Source organism: Aotus nancymaae, unplaced genomic scaffold, assembly GCF_030222135.1.
Source record: "Aotus nancymaae isolate 86718 unplaced genomic scaffold, 86718_ANA_hifiasm-v0.15.2.pri h1tg000007l, whole genome shotgun sequence".
NCBI classification, from domain to species: domain Eukaryota; kingdom Metazoa; phylum Chordata; class Mammalia; order Primates; family Aotidae; genus Aotus; species Aotus nancymaae.
In genome coordinates this window covers 27,051,392-27,073,050 of record NW_026988418.1, presented here as the reverse complement: position 1 = coordinate 27,073,050, position 21,659 = coordinate 27,051,392, and the positions used below count along the sequence as shown (strand labels likewise).

At 39.9% G+C, this 21,659-nt stretch overlaps 1 protein-coding gene and 1 pseudogene across 1 annotated transcript in view; one reads left to right on the top strand and one right to left on the bottom strand.

Moving 5' to 3' along the window:
* LOC105710183 (inactive tyrosine-protein kinase transmembrane receptor ROR1) overlaps positions 1-21,659 on the bottom strand; it is a 359,068-nt gene that overhangs the window by 268,241 nt on the left and 69,168 nt on the right. The window lies entirely within an intron of this gene.
* LOC105710369 (cofilin-1-like) lies at positions 20,650-21,114 on the top strand (annotated as a pseudogene).

Here is a 21,659-nt window from a genome sequence, read left to right as displayed (position 1 = left end):
ATAACAAAACTACCAATAACATTAAAAAAAAATTCCCTTGCAGATGCACTCAATTTCCACGAAGCTAAATTGCCTAGGGGAAAATGCATATGTATGTTTGTGTTTCCAGTTGAATTTTCTAGTTTTAACACTTCATTTTTATGTTAGTATATAGTAAAACATTCTTTACAGGGTTTGAGAGAACCCATCTTAACAAAGAAAACATTCATAAAAGTTAAAAGGGAAACTGAACTCAGATTAGATGAGTAATAAAAAGCTTATTGATGTCTGATTTCTGAACAAAGCCAGAAAGGAAGAGGTAAAACAAAAGAAAAAAAAAAATCTTGAAATTTTGAGTTTCCAAAATTTGGAGGCAAAAAAAAAAAAAAAAGATTGAAAAATTTGGAAAGCTTCAGTGAGAGAAAAGGACATTGTACAACTGCACCACAGCAGCAGAACTCCAAGGGGTGGGAGGACATTTGGAAAGCCTGGTTCTTCCAGGCTCCTATAGCGACTCACTTGTTCAATGCATAGTTATATCTAACTCCCAGTCCAGAATCTTGATTTAGATTTGACAAAGGCCTGCACAGCTAGGATCCTGCCAGTGACAGAGTGGGGGCTCTTCTGATATTGTGCAGAAAACCATTAAGTCGCCTACCCCGTCATACCAACACAACACACATGGACACATAAATGCATTTGGCACACAATTTCCAAGGGTTCATGAGTCACCTGAGACATGAATCCAGACTGAGAACACCTGTGCATAGTTCTGAGAATCCTTAGACTTGAGGATCTGGCCAAGTTTAGAGCCACAAGTAAGCTGATACACTGCTTTCTTAGCCTGTGGCCGCATGACAACGCCAGTTTCTCCAGGTTCTCAGTGGGCTGGGAGTGAGCAGCTTTCATTTAGGCAATCGTCCAGCCGGGAAGCATGAGACTGCCTGAGGCTGACTGCCTGAGTTTGAATCCTACCTCCACCTCTTAATAGCTGTGTAATTGTGAATAAGTTTTTCTTAATTTCTTGTACCTCGGTTGTCTAATCTCTAAAATAGGGATGATAATAATGCCTACTTCAAAATGTAAAGATTAAATGAGTTTTTATATGAGAAGCACTTAAAACAACACTTACCTATCACACAGGAAAACGTTAAATAAATGCTAGCTGCTATTATTCTATGGTCCTTTTTAGGAAAAAAGAAAGGTGGCTTAAAAACACTACAGAAATGCCGAGAATAGTAGTTAATGCTACCACTGATTTTTGTGCCCTGTATTAAATCATCATGAGATGTCCACTTCTGCTATTTTTGCAAAGTTGACCATTTGGCTAACTGAACAAGTATCGCCATCTATGTTCCAATACAATACAATACAACGGTAGTGCTGAATGTTGGAAAAAGTAGTCTGTGAAATTTATCACAAATAATAATTAGGAAGACTATGCCATCAGATTAAGAGATTTCCTTCATTTCAGTTTGTGAAATGAATTAATCGTTTTCCTTTATTTCAGTTTCATTTGGCAAGCACACAGCTTGGGATTATCACAGACCCATAGATGGTGACAAATTAGAAGGGGCCTCAAGTGATCATGATCATTCTGCACATTTAGTCTAGGACCTTAACGTTCAGCTAGGAAACCTGAGCCCAAAGACAGACATGACTTGCCCAGATAGACCCTGTGTGTAAGGAGCAGCACCGGAAACTGAGACTCCCAAATGTCTGTTTATTTGTTCACCTCCTTCCACTAGACTTGGCAGTCCCTTGGAGGCCAGAATGTATCATACTTGCCTTGTCACTTTCATGCCAGCTCAGCATGCCTAGACACAGAAGGCAACAGCAAATGAAGGTTGAAAAGAACGAAAGTGATAGTGTTCTTTGCTTCTACTAAGGTATTATTTTAACCCCAAGAAAGAAGAGATAGTTACCTCCTTCACTGAAAGATGACCCAAGTGGTAAAGTAAGGCAGGAATCACAACTGAGCGTCCTGCTGGTGTGGGACTTAGGAGACTGGAGCTCTTACCCTACCTTACCCAAACTTGCTTTGTGACATTGGACAAGCACCTAAGTTTTCTAAAAAGAAAAAAATATATGACTAGGCAAGATGCTGTCCTTGATAGAGCTGAAAGGAATCAAATTTTATGAGGTCACAAAGTGAAATTCAATAATAAAGATTATACTTCATTGTATGTCACCTTATGCTTATACTATACTTATTCTTCTTTGTATATTATCACTTAATCCTCACAGTAACCTTAAGTAGGTCAGGAAATATCCTATAACCCCATTTTATAGACAATGACAATGAGACACAGAACGTTTCCATGTTTATGTCAGAGTTATGTTAACAAATACCACCTATACTGAGAGGCAGAATTCACACCAAGAAAGAAAAAGACATGATCAACAGTAGATTAAGGGCCCAAGAAGAGGCGAACATGGCTTGAAGCTGAAATTAACAAGGAGCCATGCAACCTGGTTATCAGTCCCTAACTTCCAGGTTTCTTTACTCAAAATTCTACTTTCAAAGATACACTTCTTTCACAGCTACATGAAGATCAGATGGGTAATGGGAAATAGAAAGCCAAGATATTTGGCAGATAGATCAGACAGAGAAGGGGAAGTAAGCCTCTTGAAATGTATCCTGCCTGCAATAAAGCAAAAGGTATTTTTTTTTTTTTGAGACAGTCTCTCTCTGTCTCCCAGGCTGGAGTGCTATGATATGATCTCAGCTCACTGCAACCTCTGCCTCCCAAGTTCAAGCACTTCTCCTGCCTCAGTCTCCTGAGTTGCTAAGATTGCAAACATACCTGGCTAATTCTGTATATTTTTAGTAGAGACAGGGTTTCACCATGTTGGCCAGGCTGGTCTCAAACTCCTGAGCTCAAATGATCCACCCGCCTTGGCCTCCCAAAGTGCTGGGATTACAGGCATGAGCCACCGCGCCTGGCCAGCAAAATATATTTGTAAGCATTTTATTGAAACTTCACAGTAAAAAAGATCCTGAAATATGGTAAAGAATAACAAATAAAAATTATGTGATACTCATTATTTATTGCTTATGCTTAATTAAAACACCATTAATATTCATTTTCCTTATAGAATATGCCATTTAATTTTTTATTTTAATAAATCTTAGCAAATACATAAATCAACCCTAGACTTGTCAGGAAAGGCCACTCTACTCCAAAGTCCTATATTATCATAGAAACCCTAAGAAGACTGACCTACTGGCTTACTTAGAAAGGGCATTTGTCTTTCAAGATTCCTAAAATCTTCTGAAGACCTTTTTAACATCCTGATATTACAATTTCCCACTTCATTGATGAGTACCATTATTTTAAAGTAGAATCCCCAAAAACAGTATTTCCCATGTTTCCAACAGCAAGGCAATCATATGCCCCTCTGCAAATCATGGATGCAGAAAGACAGGCCTTCCAGTAAGCCTACTGGTGAAGTATCTCATTCCTGAGCACAGTCAGTTCAATGTGCTGGGCTGCAGTGGCAGCGGTATTTCCTACAGACCTGTCTTGTTGCAAAACCAGGCACTGCTACACAATGTTCTGGGCTATGTAACATCCAAACCTGGTGTTCTGGCCTTCCTAGAGATATAATACTCATGGCAGGCTGTGACAGAGCAATGCCCAAAGGGGGAAAGAAATAAATAAAATCCAAGGGAAAACCAAAGGAATGATTACTGGCAAAATGGAAAATGTTACTCCCAATTTTTACATTTGCAACATTTAATTATTTCTCCCCAAACTCAAGAGAACCATAAACATAAAAGTTCTGGCAGCCATGTCTCAGTGTGCAGCTTTGTTTCATCACAGACTTTAATAACATTCTTTTTCTACTAGTGAAACACTGGGGAAAGGGTGGAGAGAGTCGGAGTTTCTGGACTCAACAGTACCAGATTCCTCCTGGACAGCTGTGTTCTTCCCTGGAGTAAAGCCCCTTTCCAAAGAGAAAAAACCTCTTTATTTTCTGGCCCTGCTATTTTCAAGACAACCTAACTTAATTCACTCAAAACTCCATCAGGCAAAACAGAATCTTGGCCATTACCAACAGCGTGTCAAGAGAAGGGAAGGATGTTAGAAAGATAAATTTGTTTCTAAACTTTAAGACTGCACACCCTCCTATCTGTTCATCATTGTTATAAGGGATGGCCACATAACTGAGTAATTCGTCATGTCTATTTATTTTACTCAAAAACACTATTTGGCTAGCCAGAATATTTTCAAATGCTGTCTACCACCAGATTGTACCCTGACATTCTTCTACTTCTTTTTTTTTTTCCTTAAGACAGAGTGTTGCTCTGTTGCCAGGCTAGAATGCAGTGGTGCATTCTTGGCTCACTGCAACCTCCACCATCCAGGTGCAAGTGATTCTCCTGCCTCAGCCTCCCAAGTAGCTGGAATTACAAGCTCATGCAACCACATCTGGCTTTTTTTTTTTTTTAAGTAGAGATGGGGTTTCACTATGTTGGCCAGGCTGGTCTTGAACTCCTGACCTCAAGTGAGCCTCCTGCCTTGACTTTCCAAAGTGCTGGGATTACAGGCGTTAGCCACTGTGCCCAGCCACTATTCTTATTAATAACTTCTTTCCAGCTTTCCAATACAGAAGCTCATAAACTGGCTTGCCTCTCTGGTTATTATTTTATATTTTCATAACTTCCCCCATTTTAAGATATTCTATTGAGCATTCCTCCTTACAGACTGAAAAGTTAACCACCTTCCCACACATGAAATTCATAACCAATTAAATCCAATAAAGTTTTATTGAGCAGTTACAATATATAATACTCAGTGTTAGTGTGGTGAAGAAAGGCCTGAATTTTAGAACATTAATAGTAATAAGAATAATAGTTATGATTCGCTCTGATCCTGTGTGACAGGGATCTTAACATATCTGGACAGATAGCATGATATTGTGTTAACAGTGAAGAATATGGCCTCTGTTCTCTAACAGGCCTGGGTCCAGCAAATAGCTCTACCACTTAGGCTGGTTTCTTCACCCTTCTGTGCCTCAGGTTCCTAATCTATAAGAAACAGTCGTTAATAAGATATACCTCATAGGGCTATTCAAGGATTTCAAAAAATCACAAGAGTAAAGAACTTAGCCCAGGGCCTAGTTAACAATGACACATTGCAGCTACCCTATTATTCCCATTTCAAGAGGAAGAGACTGAAGCTCAGAGCTAGCCCACATCACAGCTGGGATTCAAATCCACACTCATCCAACACTGAATCCTTTGCACTTGCTAGTGCCAAGCATTGACCAGGTGTACAGTGAGGGAGGGCACCTTAGAAGCCTAGAGGCTGGCAACTAGGAGGGCCTTACAGTCAGTCCACCCTCCAAGCACGGCATCCCTCCAGTGAACTGGCAGGCAATTAACCCTGCTGCTCGTACACAAGCTCCAAGCTTTACCCACATCTGTGTCCCAGATCTGGAGAAGAGCCTACAGAGGGGACATGTGATTATTGAATGAATGATTAAGGCAGTTTAAATAAAGTAATAATTATAGCTAAGTATTGAGCAGAAACTACGCACTGGGCGCTAGAATCAACATGTACTAACATATTTACTATTTATTTTTTAAAAATCAAATAAGCTTTGTAGAATGAGGTGATGCAGGGGCATATTTTCATTAAATCAGACTTTGGAGAGACAGATAAGAGCATCACAAAAGTGTCACCAAAACAGAGTAGGGAATCTTCAACTTCACAGGGCCTGTGCTTCACGAAAACATTAAGTAGGATAAAGTGACTGTCCTCCTTAAAAGCACTCAATACCAAAACCCCCAGCCAGCCAGGAAATGAAAGTCAGAGGGTCTTCATATAACTGTGTTGGTTGTACCCTGCAGAGGGGCGCCCAACCCAGGGAGCAAGTGAGGACAGAAACACACCAGGACTCCTCTAGTCATGCTGAGAATCATGACGTGGGTCAGCACACATACAACAAAAGGGGCAGTTTGTACAAAGGTACCATAAGAACTTTGACTACCTTAACACACACAGGCTAATTTCCTATTCAATCATCCCATCTCACATCCCAAGACAGAAAACATTTAAAACAATAACTATAGAAATATATTGATTTATTCACCCATACATTCATATACTCACACATTTCTTTATGTGCAGAGTACTGCACTTAGTATAGCGGAAGACATAATTGCAAGTATAAACAAATAGGGCTAAAGAGAATAAATAGCTTAATTTGCATCTAGACAGCATCAAAAACCTAGCTGCCTAGGTCACTGAGGCACTAGGGGTCATGGACGTGAAGAAAATGCCCTCATCTAAACAAGACAAAAGGCAAAACAACACTATCATCAGATTTAAATACAAAGTACAGTCGAAAGTTAAATTCAACTAGTAGTTTTGGAAGCAACACAGTTTACTCTTTAAGCAAAAAGTCAGATTTTTTTAAAGTGGTAGAGTCTAATCTTGGTTTAGCCACAGAATCACTATGTCATTCTAGGAAAATATGCAAAATACACCCAGTCTTAATTTGTGCATCAGGGAGAGGTTTCATCAATATCTCAGAGGTAGAATGAGAAATTACACTGTACTTAACTAATGCAGAGTGGTGTTGTTAGTTAAAGCCACCCCCAGTCTGGACAACAGATCTGAAGGGGGAAGGATAGGGAAGGATGGAGGTATCTTTAAACAACTGGATCACCAAGCAAGAGCAGTGAAAAAAGAACAAAAAAGCAAAGACTGTACTTTAAGTTAAGAAGACACTATTTCAGGAAAATAAGCATGGGGCCTAAAAGCAAAGGAACACACATTAAACCTTCAAGGAAAAGCTGATAAGTGAAAGATATAGATACAATAACTCCATATGTCTTTAATGTTGGCAACCACTCAGCACAATTCAACTTCAGAAGCTGATGGCTATCTTTTCAATTAAGTTTGGGGATGGGGGAGAGGATTCCCATGTGCCTGAAACTGTGATAGGCAACTAACCTTTATTACTTTATTTATTCCTCATAGCAACCTGACAAATTACATCTTATCCTAATTACATCATACTGCATGGATGAAAATACTGAATCCGAAAGAATAAGAACCTCAAGCCATTTCCATCATGCCAACTGTGCAGGATGGAGACTTGGAGGTGGGGCTCCAGAGTCATCTTTGGTAACCAAGAGCTGCTGAGGAAATGGAGCAAGATAGTCTTAAGAGGTTTACCAAATACGGTTCATTCTACCGACTCTTTAAGATCCAAATATAGCATCAACTTGCACTTGACCATAACCCTAGTGGCACATATCCACTGTCAATTGTCTCCAGTTGATAAGAATGCACCGACTCACAGCTATTTATTCTCCATGACAGAGAAAACACTCATCTATGTACTCTCCCCATTGCCTGGGGAACCATGAGGTTTTCCAATACCAATCCATACAACTATCTGCACACCATCTGAGTCTACTTGGATAAAAGACATCTAAGTACATCCAACATGGAAAAGGCACTTTAAGTAAACAACCTCCTTGCAAACTTGGGATATACCACACTTGAGGGTCAACCATAAAATAGATACCTAAAAGTTGTCTTCATTTTATCAAATATGGTTATCTTGTTCTTGTTCCCTTTACCTCCACATGTTATTTCAAGTATCAACTAGGTGGCTCTTATTAACACCTTCTAATGAGAGGCTACAAAAAATTAATAGGTGAAAACCATGTCCAGGCCATCAACAACAACTAATTATCTAGAAATTTAAGAGAGATTTCAATTGCATAAAGATGCACATCTAATGTCATTTCTGTAAAAAAAAAAAAAACTTCTGAAAGTTGTTTAAAAACAGATACTTTGAAAATTGAATCCCATTTGTTCATTCATTCATTCATTCAACAAGTACTTATTGAGCAACTGCTACATGCTGAAGTCTATGTTAGGTGTTAGAAATCCCAATATTAAAGACATTCCCTGTCCTCAAGGAAATAAAATCTAATGAAGAAAGAGAGGGTTTAAAAATGCAAGAACAATGCAGGGAGAGGAATGCTGCACTAAGTTATTGTAAGCACAGGTATGATGGGAAACCAGAGAAAGGGCTCCTAACCCAGTCACATGGAGTCAAGGACGGCAGTATTGAAACACTGGGGATGGAGGATTATTTCAGATAGAAAGAATAAAATGCATCACTTCCATTTCTGGCCAAGTTGGAGTAACAGGATAATTGTCAAGACTGGGATAACAGTCAATGAAGGGCAGTGATTCTGGAAGAAAGAAGGCAAATGAAATTAATCCTACGAGTCCTCCAGCTTACTGCCTGAGACACCATCTAGGTCAAGATGTCTGGAGAAAAAGGGGCATTCAGGCAGAGCTCAGTGAACTGCCTGAGATGAGTGAATTGAGCTAACAGTCCAGGGAGACCAAGGCAACTAGAATTTGCAAGGCAAAGTATCAGAGAAAAGAGAGCTGCAGAAAGAGCCACAGAGAATCCTCCTCAAGTATTCAGCAGAGTGCTGATCAGTGCATGCATGCATGGCAACTACCCAAAACTGGGGAAAGAAATATCCAAAAGGATATTTCCAGATTGGAAGACCTCATGATTCCCCAGGCAACGAGGAGAGCACATAGAAGAGTATTTTCTCTGTCATGGAGAATAATTAGTTCTAGGCTAAGTACAACTATTTCAGTCTTCCAAATCTTCAAAGCAAGACTTTCCAAAAGGATCAAACTGCTTCTAAATAACTTAACTGCATCCCAGAACAAAGTTCAAAAATATTTACAGAAATACAAAAATAGCTAGTACCCACAAGGAAAATTCACAATGTCTGGCATCTAATCAAAAATTACCAGGCATGCATAAAGCAGGAAAATATAATCCCCGATGAGGAGGGGAAAAAATCAATCAAAACTGACACAGATGTTAAAATTAGCAGACAGAATATTAAAATGGTTATTACAACTATATTCCCTAAGTTCTAAAATTAAGTGGAGACACTGAAGATATGAAAAAGAGCTACATCAAACTTCTAGAGGTGAAATCTACAATGCATGCAATGAAAAATAGACTGGGTGGGATTCACATCAGATTAGACATTGCAGAGGATAAATATTAGTAAACTTGAAAACACAAAAATCAAAACTATCCAAAATGAGATATAGAGGGAAAAGAGAATTAAAAAAATAAACAGAATCAGTGAGTTGGGGAACAACTTCGGCTGGCCTAATATACATGTAACTAGAGCCCCCAAAGGAGAGGAGAGAATTAAATATCAAATATAGTATTTAATAATTGCCCTTGCCTCCAAGAATTTACAATCTTGATGGGAAAACAAATTGTAATAAAAAAGTCATAACGTATTTGAAAATCAGAAAATATAAGAACAGAAAAAAATGTCATGAGGCAGTACATAATTAATTACCAAACACATAGTACACATAACTGTTTAGAGGAGAGGAAAAGGTTACTTCATGTTGGGAGGGCAGCTTAAAAATAATCAAAGAGGAAACATTTGAATTGTCCATTTCATAAGTGGGTATTTTCATATAATTTAAAGTAGTGTTCATTAGTGTATACAGTCAGCCCTCCATATCCCCAGGTTTCACACCCATGAGTTCAATCAACCACAGATTAAAGATATTTGGAAAAATAAGTCAATAAATAATAATAATAAATAATACAAATTTTAAAATACAGTATAACAACTATTTACATAGCATTTATATTATATTAGGTATTATAAGTAACCTAAAGATAATTTAAAGTATACAGGAGAATATATGTAGGTTAAATGCAAATACTATGACATTTTATATCAGAGACTTGAGCATCCAAGGATTTTGGCATCCATCATGGTCCTGCAACTAACGTGCCACAGATACCAAAAGACAGCTGTAGTTTTTCTTCTTTCATAACTTTTTCTTTATTCATTCATTCACCATAACTGAGCAACCTGTGCCAGATACCATCTAAGCACAGACATGTTCTATCGCACAGACATGTTCTATCTGTACCTATGATGGGTTTAGAATCCAGAAAAGGTAAAAGAGAGAAATAGCTATTGGTCACACTGCTAGATGCTCTATGATAGAAGTACGTTCAGAGTGTTGTAGGTAGGAGGCAGTTAACTCTGCTAGGGAGAGGAAATAGAAGAAATTCATGAGACAAACAACTGTCATATATTTTATTTCTAAAACCTCCATCCTGCCCTGTTTCCAGATTTGGCTGCCAAAAAGAACTGCTGGAAAATATGTAGAGAAGTCTACCTGCCATGAAAGGAAACAGAAAGCCAAGCAGTTTTTCCCTTGATTTCAATATACAAGAGGAAGAAAATGCAGGAGCCTCCTCCTGCCAAGCAATCAGCCACACCTCAGAGGTGCTAAGATTTAGATAAGCCCTGACAAGTCTGTTGAAGAATGCCTTAAATAGATGGGCAGCAGAGCAGTAATATGTCATACATTTTTATATGACATAAAGCTTCAGTGAATAAAAAAATTCACTGGCATCAAATTGGTGATCTGATATTTCCATTGAAAACATTTTATTTTTCCTGAAGCTAGCAGGCACGCAGTATGCAATATATAAAGCTAGAAGGAACATTCATGATCACAGAGGCCAATGCTCACATTCTACAGATGGGACCACTGAGATCCAGAGACAGTAAGAGGCTAGGTCACAGCCACAGGAAGGTTAGTAGCAGCATCAAGTTAAAATTCCCATCATCCCATTTCTGAGAAGCTGGCCATCTTTACATTAAACCGCGTAGTCTTTATCCATCTCTTAGAGTGAACAAATTTGTGCTGTGATTTTAACAGAGAATTATGCTAATACAGGAAAGGTATATTTGGATGTGGAATGGATGCTTTATCATAAGCCTTGGTTTAATAGTTTTCCTAAAAATGAGTGTTTCACTAAGAAAACCTCATATTTGGAAACTTTTTATTCATGTTCCACTTGCAATGAAAGATTCCTTACTGTGTCCCAAGTGCACTGTTTAATGTTCAATTTACAGTCTATTTTGCTGAAGAAAGAAACAAGATATAAGATCAAAGCATGAGCTAGACTCTCACTCTGCTATATACAAATTACAGGTTGAGTATCCCTTATCCAAAGTGCTTGAGATCAGAAATGTTTCAGATGTCTTCAAGATTCTGGAATATATGTGTTTATACCAGCTGAGCATTCCTAATCCAAAAATCCAAAATCTGAAATGTTCCAAGGAACACCTTTGAGCATCACGTTGGCATGCAAAACGTTTCAGATTTTGGTACATTTCAGATTTTGTATTCTCAGATTAGAAATACCCAACCTATATATGATCTTAGGTAGCATACTTAATCTCTCAGTTTTTTCACCTATAAAATGAAGCTAACAATAGTACTTACTATGGTATGTGTAGTGCTTTCCCAAATTTTGAGAATGGGCCAGCTGATATAAAATACATCACCACGCATACCACGAGAGTTCAAAAAACATTAGCAGCAGCTGTTGCCGCAGTTGGAGACTATGATGCTGGGGGCGGGAGGCAGGTGCAATCATGTTAATATCTTGAGGTTAAACCATATTAGACATCTTTTCTACTATGATTCTCTAAGAGAACTCAGATCATATGTTTATGCCAGGTACTGATAATGATACATCTTAGTCTTAAAACTCTCCTGAAAGAGTGTGTACCTGTCTATAAGTTTAAACCTTACTTATAATAATAATAGTTACACTTCCAAATCTGAGTGGAGCTAAATTATTTGCTACCTTATGCTGTAAACCCTGGGTCAAAGAACCTGGTAATAAAATGTAAGAGTATCATACTTCCTCCACCTGTATAAAGTCCTTACAGAAAAGCAGGGCTCTATTACCAATGTCATCCTGGGTTTCCCATGGTTAATGCATGTGGTAAGACTGAACTGTCATGCTACAGATTTGTCCTAAAAGTAGAATGTGAATTCAACAAGTAAACTCTCCCAGTGAAAATGATCTGTTTCATTTTTTAGTGTTTTTCCTTCCATCAATACTCAAAGGAACTGGTTTGCATTAGTAAGCGCCTACAAAGGTTTCTTCCTCTTCTGGACAATTAATTTATATCATATAAGACAAATATTGGCACATCTGGACAAGCTCAGCATGAGTCTAAAAACCGTGAAATTTCTCAAGGCATCTGTGAATAAAAACACCTCTCTGAGATTTTCCAAGATGACAGACCGAGAGGGGAAAAGTGGAGAAACGGACACGATAGCCCTCTTTGAAGATAGGAAGGGCTGTTGTGTGAAAGAGGGAGCAGACTTCTAAGGCTGGGGGCTCAGGAGGGCAGGATGAGAATAAATATATGGAAAAGTTGCAGGGGGCTGCTTTCAGCTCTACAAAAGGAAGTGTTTGCCAGGGGAAGGGTATACACACACGTATGCCTCAGCAGAGTGAAGCAGATGGCGGCTGAGTCCAGGCAGTACCACTGATGAACTCTGCACATAGAGCAAGTTTCTTAACCTACCTGATCTCTCCCCTATCAGTCAGTACAGTTATTCCTACATCTCACAGCTATTCCAGAATTCAGAAAATATATATATATATATTTATTTAATGCTTAATATATGGTAGGCATTATGATTACTTCCACTCTTACGGATTTGTTATAGGCCTTTGGAATAGGAATATCTACGTGACCTAAGGAATAAAATCTCTTTAGTTCTGCTTTCTGCCTTTTCTTTTGGTCTTAAAACCCAATGAGAGAAGCTCAAGTTGTTCTACCACCTGCTGTGCCACTGCTCTCAGGTAAGATGCTTAGTCTAGTTGTCTCCCATCCTCCCTGGATCTTTCCAACAGCAAAACCGAAAGAAAAACACTTTTCATCCACCAATCTTAACCCAAGGAAGGATTATAGGGATTATTTACAAAATCATTACAAATCATTTTTCATATGCAGGTGTTCTCCCCTTTGCTCAGCACATGTTTTGTGTAAATCACGTTTTTTTTCCTACCAAATGAGCTTATAATTGTTCACATATGCTTATTATTTTATTCCTAGACTATTACTCCATGACCATTAAAAAAGCTTTGGAAAATCGAAAAATAGGGCAGTGAGGGGAATAATCACCCACAGTCTATTCATTGTTATTTTTCCCTGTCATCTTTATACATGAGTGATGATGGTCTTTTTTTACACAACTGTAACTTAGATTAGAATTTTGAAGGTGACTTTTGAGCATTTTTAACTACTCTTCCCTTAGTGGTGGCTCCTGCATTAAGTTCCTCTGTTTTCAATACCAATCTTGTATTAGTGATTTTTAAGACATTTTAAAGTACCAAGGGACAATGCCACTTAGAAGCATGGAAGTTTGAAAGCAGAAAAGAAAATCTGCACTTGAAGAAGGAATCACTAATGCAATCTCTCATTTTGTTAACATTAAAACCCAAAAGGCCACACAGGCAGCAATCTTTCCTAGAGCAAGGTCCATGAATCCCTGGCCAGTGCAATGCATCCACTGTAAATTGGGCCCGAGTATCTCCTGTTATACACCCCCAGCATAGGTTCTATGAGTTTGGACTTCATCTCTTCGATTCCTTAGAAAGGCACATAATGCGTTCTGTGTAAAATGGATGTATAGGAAATTAATTTGGGCCAAAGTAGGCTTTGCTGAAGATAATTCTACACAACCGGAAACTCAAACTTGCCCTATAATATAGCTAGAACAATATAGCTAGAACAGGAGGAAAAGGGGGGAAAAAAATCTCGTCTTTGCTCTAACATCTTTACTCAACTGACATATCTTTATACATTCAAACTATGATAGTTTATATCATATTTGTTGAATAAGCAAAATCTGAAAATACTTCCAATACCAAGGAAGTATTGGAAAGGGTAAAGAGCAACAGGAACTCATACACTGTAGGAAGAAGTTCACACTGGCATAAGGCCCTTGGAGAGCAATTCTCCAACATCTAGGAAAGCCAAAGACGTGCATACTCTATTCTAGTCCTAAGTATTTAGCATAGAAAAACTTCCCACATTTTTACTGAAAGACAAGTGAAACTTTTCATGGCAGCATTGTTTATAATACACAAAAAATGCAGACAGGAGAATGGGTATATTAATTGTGAAATGGTCATCCAATAGCATACTTACTGTGCAGCAACTAAAATGACTTCTTAGATCAACATGCAATTCCTAATTTCACAAGGTTAATATCAAAAACATAACACTGAGCAAAATAGCAAGACATATGACAGGTACAGTAAGTTCCCATTTATACACAATTTAAAAACAGGCAAAGCACTATTTTTAATAGCACTATTAGTACATTTATGCACAGAGAGCAAAAATATAAAAACATGCATGGGAATGAAAAGACATCACATTTAGTAGAAAGACTATCTCTGGAGCAGAAAGACAGGATTTAGGAGGGGTACACTGGGAGCTTTTGCCGTATTTAGAATGTTTTATTTATTTTAAAAATCTGAAACATAAAAATTATTTGTATCTGAAATGGGTTTTGTCACTTTTGTTTTTCTGTATACTTAAAATATTTCAAAGTTTAAAAAAAAAGAAAAAAAATCATGATGGCTTAGCCAAGGATTGGTCTAGACATTCAGGAATCTGAGATGTGAGGAAAAACAAAAATCCATCCACTGTTTTGGGGCATTTTAGTTATTTATTTTTATTTATTTATTTATTTATTTATTGAGACAGGGTCTCACTCTGTCACTCAGGCTGGAGTCTGGGACACCATCACTGCTCACTGTGGCCTTGACCTCCTGGGCTCAAGTATGATCTTCCCACCTCAGCCTCTGGAGAAGCTGGGACCACAGGTGCATACCACCACACCCGACTAACTTTTTTTATTTTTTGTAGAAATGTTGTTACCTCTGCTCTTGATGAGATATCTATGTTGCCAAGGCTGGTCTCAAACTCCTGGGCTCAAGTGATCCTACAGCCTCGGCCTCCCAAAATGCTGGATTACAGGTGTTAGCTACTGCTCCTGACCCTATTTTAGGCATTTTAAACAAGGCTGGCCATCACAAACTCCTCTGTAATCCTGTGCACGCCATGGTGCCAAGCCAAAAGTAAATACAAGCTAAAAATACTGAAGAATAAATGAACAAATCAATGAACAAATGAACTGAATGGGTTGTTATACATGCCTTTGGTTAATGAAAATAGAAAAAAAAACAATTACAGTTAATAATTTGAAATTCAAACCACTTCTAAATGTGGGCCCATGGACAGCTTTTCTGAAAGGCATCGTTAATTAAACAAAGATTGAAAACAAGTAGGCAAAGAAACCTTTAAAGACTTTAAGATCCTTAAAATTCCATGTTTTTTCTTTATCTCGGAGCCAGGCGCAGCACACTCATCCCATTCTTGTCACCTAAGACCAGGAGTTCATTGCCATAACAGGCCCCAGAACGCTGCCAATAGTCTGACATATAAATAAGTCTTTAGGTATCTGAGTGAATTAAAGAGCTCTTCTGAGCCTATGTGAAGAATTCCCAGCATTTTTCGCTCTGTTCACTCAGTTTACTGGGTACATTAAGATTCTAAATCATTCTGTCTTCACGAACGTAGGTGTGTCCCTTTGGGGACAAAATTGCCAGGATGATAACCATGATTTCAAATTCCTGACCATTATAGGGGAATATACAGGCTGGATGAAATCAAGCAGAAATCCGCTACCAGGCATTTTTGCCATTATTGACTTTTTAAAAATTCCAAGTGAATATAAAAAGAACCAGAATAAGATACATGGCACATTCATCTAAGCCTAGTAATTAAATCCAAAAAAGCAGTTTATAGTAGTTTAAGCAAAAAGAATAATTTTAGAAAGTACCACAGGGCTCCACTATCTGAAATAAATTAGGTGTTTTTTAGTTTCCTTATGTTATTAAAATATTAATTTACTTTTAAATATAATCCTGAAGCTTCCTTCAAAATACCTTCTTCAAGGAAAGGGGCATATGTTTATAGTGTCCTTTTAAAGTTTAACAAAAGAAGGATTCAAACCGAGTTACCTCCACTCTGCAAAAGTCTTTTTTCAAATGTGTAACAGGATCTTACTGCAGTCACTCGGTCTGCTTTCCACACAAAGAAAGACTGGAAAGCATTTGTTTTATGCTTCTGGAGTTAAAAATGAAGACGCCTTTTCCTTTCCATCAGTCCTTTTTTATTAATAAGGTGGCCACACTAAGTCAGAAATTATAACCATCTGGCTTTCACCATTAAATGCAGATTCAAAGGCCTAATGATAAAGTGACCTCTTTATTAATAACAGAGCGACAAGTGGGCATTTTCCCAGAGTGTTCACGGAAATAAATCAATCCATAAGTCCAGGTATCGGCTGTATTGGCTCTTAAGTTTTCTCTTTGATTTGGCCTTTATTGTTTTTAATCACTAGGGAAACAAAAAGGGAGCCCAGGAAGCACCTTTTCTGTGAGTTTTGTTGTTACCTCTGCTCTTGATGAGATGTCAGTTAGCCACCTCATGTAACTTGAAGACACAATCTTTGATTCTCCACATCACAGAAGAATCATCACCACACACCATCTAACCGGTGAGTAGACACAAGGGACCCATTAACTGCAGGGAGTATACCTGAATCAAAGCCTCGAACAAAGGTGTGTAGGAAAACCACAGCTCTGTCAAAGAAAAAAAATAGTGGAATCACTGCAGCTGTATTTTAATATAGCAGGAACAGAGCCCCTTGTTTTCTTTAATTCATATATTAGAATTTTAATTATCAAGTTGGCTAAAGTGTGGTGGCTTTCAATTGAAGTGGGTTTTACCAACCCAGCCTCGCAGGGCAGACAGAAGTCCTTTGTTGCGCTGCCAGACGCACAGAGACGCCAGCATGGCACCATCCACGTCCTCTGCTTCAGATCCTTCTGGCAGGAAGCCTCTACCACCACCTAGAGCACTGGAGTCTCTGGGAGATGAATCTCCCTGGCCCTTGTCCAAGGGGCTTTATTACTGGAAAGACCAGAAAGATCTCTTTACTAACCTGATCTTTCTCCTCACCCAATCCATAGGCTGGTACCAGAAGAAACAGCAGAAGACTGAACTGCTATGATGGAACTAGGTCGTGAAGGATGAGTAGTTCTTGCAGGGAATGCTTTGTGAAGGTTGTGAAGAACACTTCTCTCCCACCACAGAGAGAATTCCCACAAGTCCTGTCTTTACTACAAAGTTAAAACCCTCTAGAAACCCACAACACCAAGGCATGGAGCCAGCACGTACCACCCCAACACCTTGCTCCTCTCCCTGGCTTCCTGTTTCCCGATTTCCCCTCACTGGTTCCCTCACTCCTACCACTCTGAGGAAGACAGTCACCATCTGTCACGTGGAAGAAGACCTCCACAGGTCTGTGGGGACAGAGGCAAGAACACCGGACTGATAATTCAACAGAGACCCACAGAAGCCAGCCTGAAGGAGACAGCAGGGAGCTCTTGTAACCAGCCAAATCCTACCAATCCCCCTTAGTGACTTCACCTGCAGGGCCCCTGTCCTGGGTCTATACTCAGTAGAGTCCTTGCTCGGAAGGGACTCACTGTGCCACATCAGGAGTGTTAGTGAGCTTCTCGAGGCCTCGTTATTCTTCCCCATAAAATAAGAGCGCAGAGTCAGGTCATGTCAAAAGCCTCTTGAAGCCTTGGCATTCTATAACTTTACATCACTTCCTTTAGCTATTGCCTCAGTTTCCTCAAGTATCAAGTGGTGCAGTTGCAGATGATTTTAAGGCCCTTTACAACACGGAGGCTCTGTGATTCCATCGATGAAGCCAGATCACAAGCAAGGATTATGCTCTTAATCTCAGTGGCTCTTTCTTTGCCAAATAATGATAGGAAGGTACTTCAGCCGAATGCCCCCATCCCAGCTACCAGTACATCTGGTTGGGAAACCTACAGCTACTTCTATCTGCCCACTTGCCAACACAGAAATCTTCAAACAAAGACAGGATGATTCATGGCATCTTTAATAGGGCCCGCACCTTGACATTAAATCTTGGGCTGAGGTTATCAAAAACAGCAAGTACACAAAGAACTTACTCACAGCCTGAGAGCAAGCCAGAGACCGTGCAGGTGGCTGGAGGAAAATCGACATGAATTACAAAGAAAAGGTGCATTGAGTTAACAGAAAATCATTCTGGTATTGAGGAACAGGGGCTGAAAACAGATGTGAGAGACAGGCCACCTCCTCACCATGAGGAGTGAAAGCAAGAGCCACAGCTGATTCCTCAAACACACACACAAACACACACACACATACATATTCTATCTCTATATCTCTCTCTCTCAAATAAAAAATATAAAATTCACTATGCTGGCCCAGGGGTGTGGGTTTGGTGCCCTTCAATGAATACTGTAGAGCTGAAAGCTGATTAGACATAGCACCCAAAAACCAGTATTCCAGAAGAAGTCTGAAGCTAAAGATGGCAGTTTCACATACTAGAGGGGGTGCTGAGTATAAAAACATAGGTTCAGGCTCCACCTAAGCTTCATGATCTTTTATAAATTACTAAATCTCTACACCAAATTTCTCATCTGTGAAATGGAGACTACAAGTATCCAGTCTATCAGAAAACAGATTTTTAAAGCATGTAAAACACACGCAAGTATCTGGGGCACAGCAGACACTCCCAAAAGTTGGAACCTACTATGAAGATGCATGCAGGTATCAGAGATCAGAACACAATAGTGGGTCAATCTGGAGAGAAATATAGAAATCAAGGAAAGACAGGTAGTGGCAAACAAGGCAAAACAGTGGATCAAAGGTTGAAACAGGAACTAAAAGAAATTCTCCAGCATCATCACTTTTAATAAACATCTATTGATGTGAAGGGGAAGAAAGCAGGTTGCCAGATGAGTGATAAAAGATGACCCCATTCATTGAAAGAGAAAGAGAAGCAAAAACACAAAGCCAAGGAAGTGAGTCTATAGACACATACTCCAAATACTATTATAATAGCAGTTATCACTACTATAGGGTTATTTCAGAGCTTTTTTGTTTGTTCATTTATCAACATTTTCCAAATATTTCAGTTTTTATTTCAAAGTTAATAAAAATGGCACATTAAACATTTAATAATAGGTGCTGAGTAGCTGTTGCTTCAGGAAGCTGAAGCCCTGGAGAAGATCATTGGCATTCTGAAATTCAGGCTGTGTTATAATTATGTGAAAGTTCTTAACACATATATGGAAAAACTCAGCCAGTCTATAAATATATGTAGAAGCCTTCTTAATTCAAAAGCATGACATTAAACATTTCAGGGGAAAAAAAAACATAAATTCCCAAAGAGTCTCCATCTCATTAGGGAATTAGATATGCTCACATTAAATTATAACTCGCAATGCAGGGTGCACTAGTGTAACAATAAATTCAAGAACAGTGATTTGAGCCAGGCCAAGGAGAACAGGGAGACTTCAAAAGGTGGGATAAAGTCACTTTCTGCTGCAGAGACAATTTAATTAAAAAGAAGATCCGTTCTACCCACTCTTCCAGGTAACAGAGAATTCATTGTATTCTGAGGAACAGATCTTACAAGAAGACAGATTGCATGACCTTCCATTTGCAATAGATCCTTTCAGGGAAGGGAGTAATTAAGATTGCCTAGAAGGGGCTGCTTTATGTCACTGAGGAGATAACTTTAAACAGGCTTCCTCACCACATGCACCACACTCAACAAGCAAACGCCCTACACTGGACTCCTATAGAGCCTAATTTTCACCTCGGCCCCAACTTTACCCAGATTCTCTCACCTGTTATTATTAAGCTACTTAGCTGCCTTCCACTGTTCATCCCTAGAGCCCAAACACCCTAGGAGACTGTGAATTCCTTTTGTTCTTTTAGGTATTCATTCACCATTTTTCTCAACACATGCCATGTGCTAGCAACACAAAGATAAATAAAACAACCGCCGTAAAGTTGAGAATCTAGCAGCAGAAACTGACTTATTAGTAGATATTTATAGGTCAATGGCCAATATGTGCCTGGAGCATCCAAGAGAAGGAAGAGGATATGCCTAACCAGTGTGAACCCAGGCAACAGGGATTGGAGGACATTGCAAGAAGGGTGGGTCGCAGCAATAAAGGCACTAACCATGGTGAAAAGCGACACAGAGTGAGCAGAAAACCATGTAGCCAGATCTTAAAGTGTGAGGCAGAGTGGAAAGACACAACCCTAACAGCCAACATTTACTGAAGGCTAATCATGTGTGAGCTGATTAATTCTCACCAACCCAGGAGGTAAGTTTTATCATCCTAATTTAGCAATGAGGAAAGGAGGCCACAAAGGTTAAGTCACCAGGGCAGTAAGGGAGATAATCACTCTGATACGCTGCCCCCTAGGCTGGAGGGGATCAGCAAGGGCTGGTCTGAAAATCCCTTTGGTGTCATGCTAAGGAGCTTGGGCTTTTCCTATAGATAATGGGCAGGCAGTAAATGGCTTTAAGCAGAAAAGACTCAGATTTGTGTCTCAGGAGGCTAGTTCAGCAAGGTGTCGGGGACTGAATATGAAGAGGGACCCACCTTGAGTTAGGGAAATCAGCTAAAAAGTTGTTGCAATCTTCCTATAGGCAATGTGCCTGATCTAATGGTGCAAAGAAGGAGCAGAGGGCAGTCAGGTCCCGGCAGCGGCTGCAGCGCTGAAGCTTCTGCGGCTCTCCATGCCCTCTCCTTTTCACTTTCAGAAATGTGGTCTCCAGTGTGGCTGTCTCCAGTGGTGTCATCGAGGTGTTCAACCACATGAAGGTGCCTAAATCTTCAATGCCGGAGGAGGTGAAGAAGCACAAGAAGGTGGTGCTCTTCTGCCTGAGTGAGGGCAAGAAGAACACCATCCTGGAGGAGGGCAAGAAGGTCCTGGTGGGTGATATGGGCCAGACCGTGGATGACCCCTAGGCCACCTTTGTTAAGATGCTGCCAGATAAGGACTGCCACTACATCCTCTATGACACAACCTACGAGACCAAGGAGAGCAAGAAGGAGGACCTGGTGTTTATCTTCTGGGCCCCTGAGTCTGTGCCCCTTAAGAGCAAAATGATCTATGCCAGCTCCAAGGATGCAGTCAAGAAGAAGCTGACAGGGATCAAGCATGAATTACAAGCAAACTTCTGCAAGGAGGTCAAGAACCACTGCACCCTGGGAGAGAAGCTGGGGGGCAGTGCCATCATCTCCCTGGAGGGTAAGCCTTTGTGAGCCCCTCTGGCACCCTGCCTGGAGCATCTAGCAGCCCTATACCTGCCCTTGGGGATTGCAGGCTGGCCCCTTCCTGCCAGACCAGTTGGGCTGGGGGGAATCCCAGCCAGGGGAGGGCAATCCCTTCACCCCAGTTGCCAAACACACCCCTCACCCCCTGGATTTTCCTCCTCCCTCCATCCCTGATGGTTCTGGCCTTCCCAAACTGCTTTTCATCTTCTGATTCCTTTTGGGTTGAAGCAGACCAAATTCCCACCAGGCACCCAAGTTGTTGGGGGGGCTTGTATTTTTTTTAACAACACCCCCACTCCCCTCCTGTTCCTCCCCCTTCCCATGCTGCCAGCTTCTAACTGCAACAGTGACTCTGTGCTTGTCTGTTTAGTTCTGTGTATAAATGGAATGCTGTGGAGGTGACCCCTCCCTTGCCAGCTGCTTCCTCTCCCTATTCCCCTGGTCACTGCTACTCATGGAAGCAGGAGCAGTAAGGGACCTTTGATTAAAAAAAAAAAAAAGAAGGAGCAGAGAGAACAGATGCAAGATATATA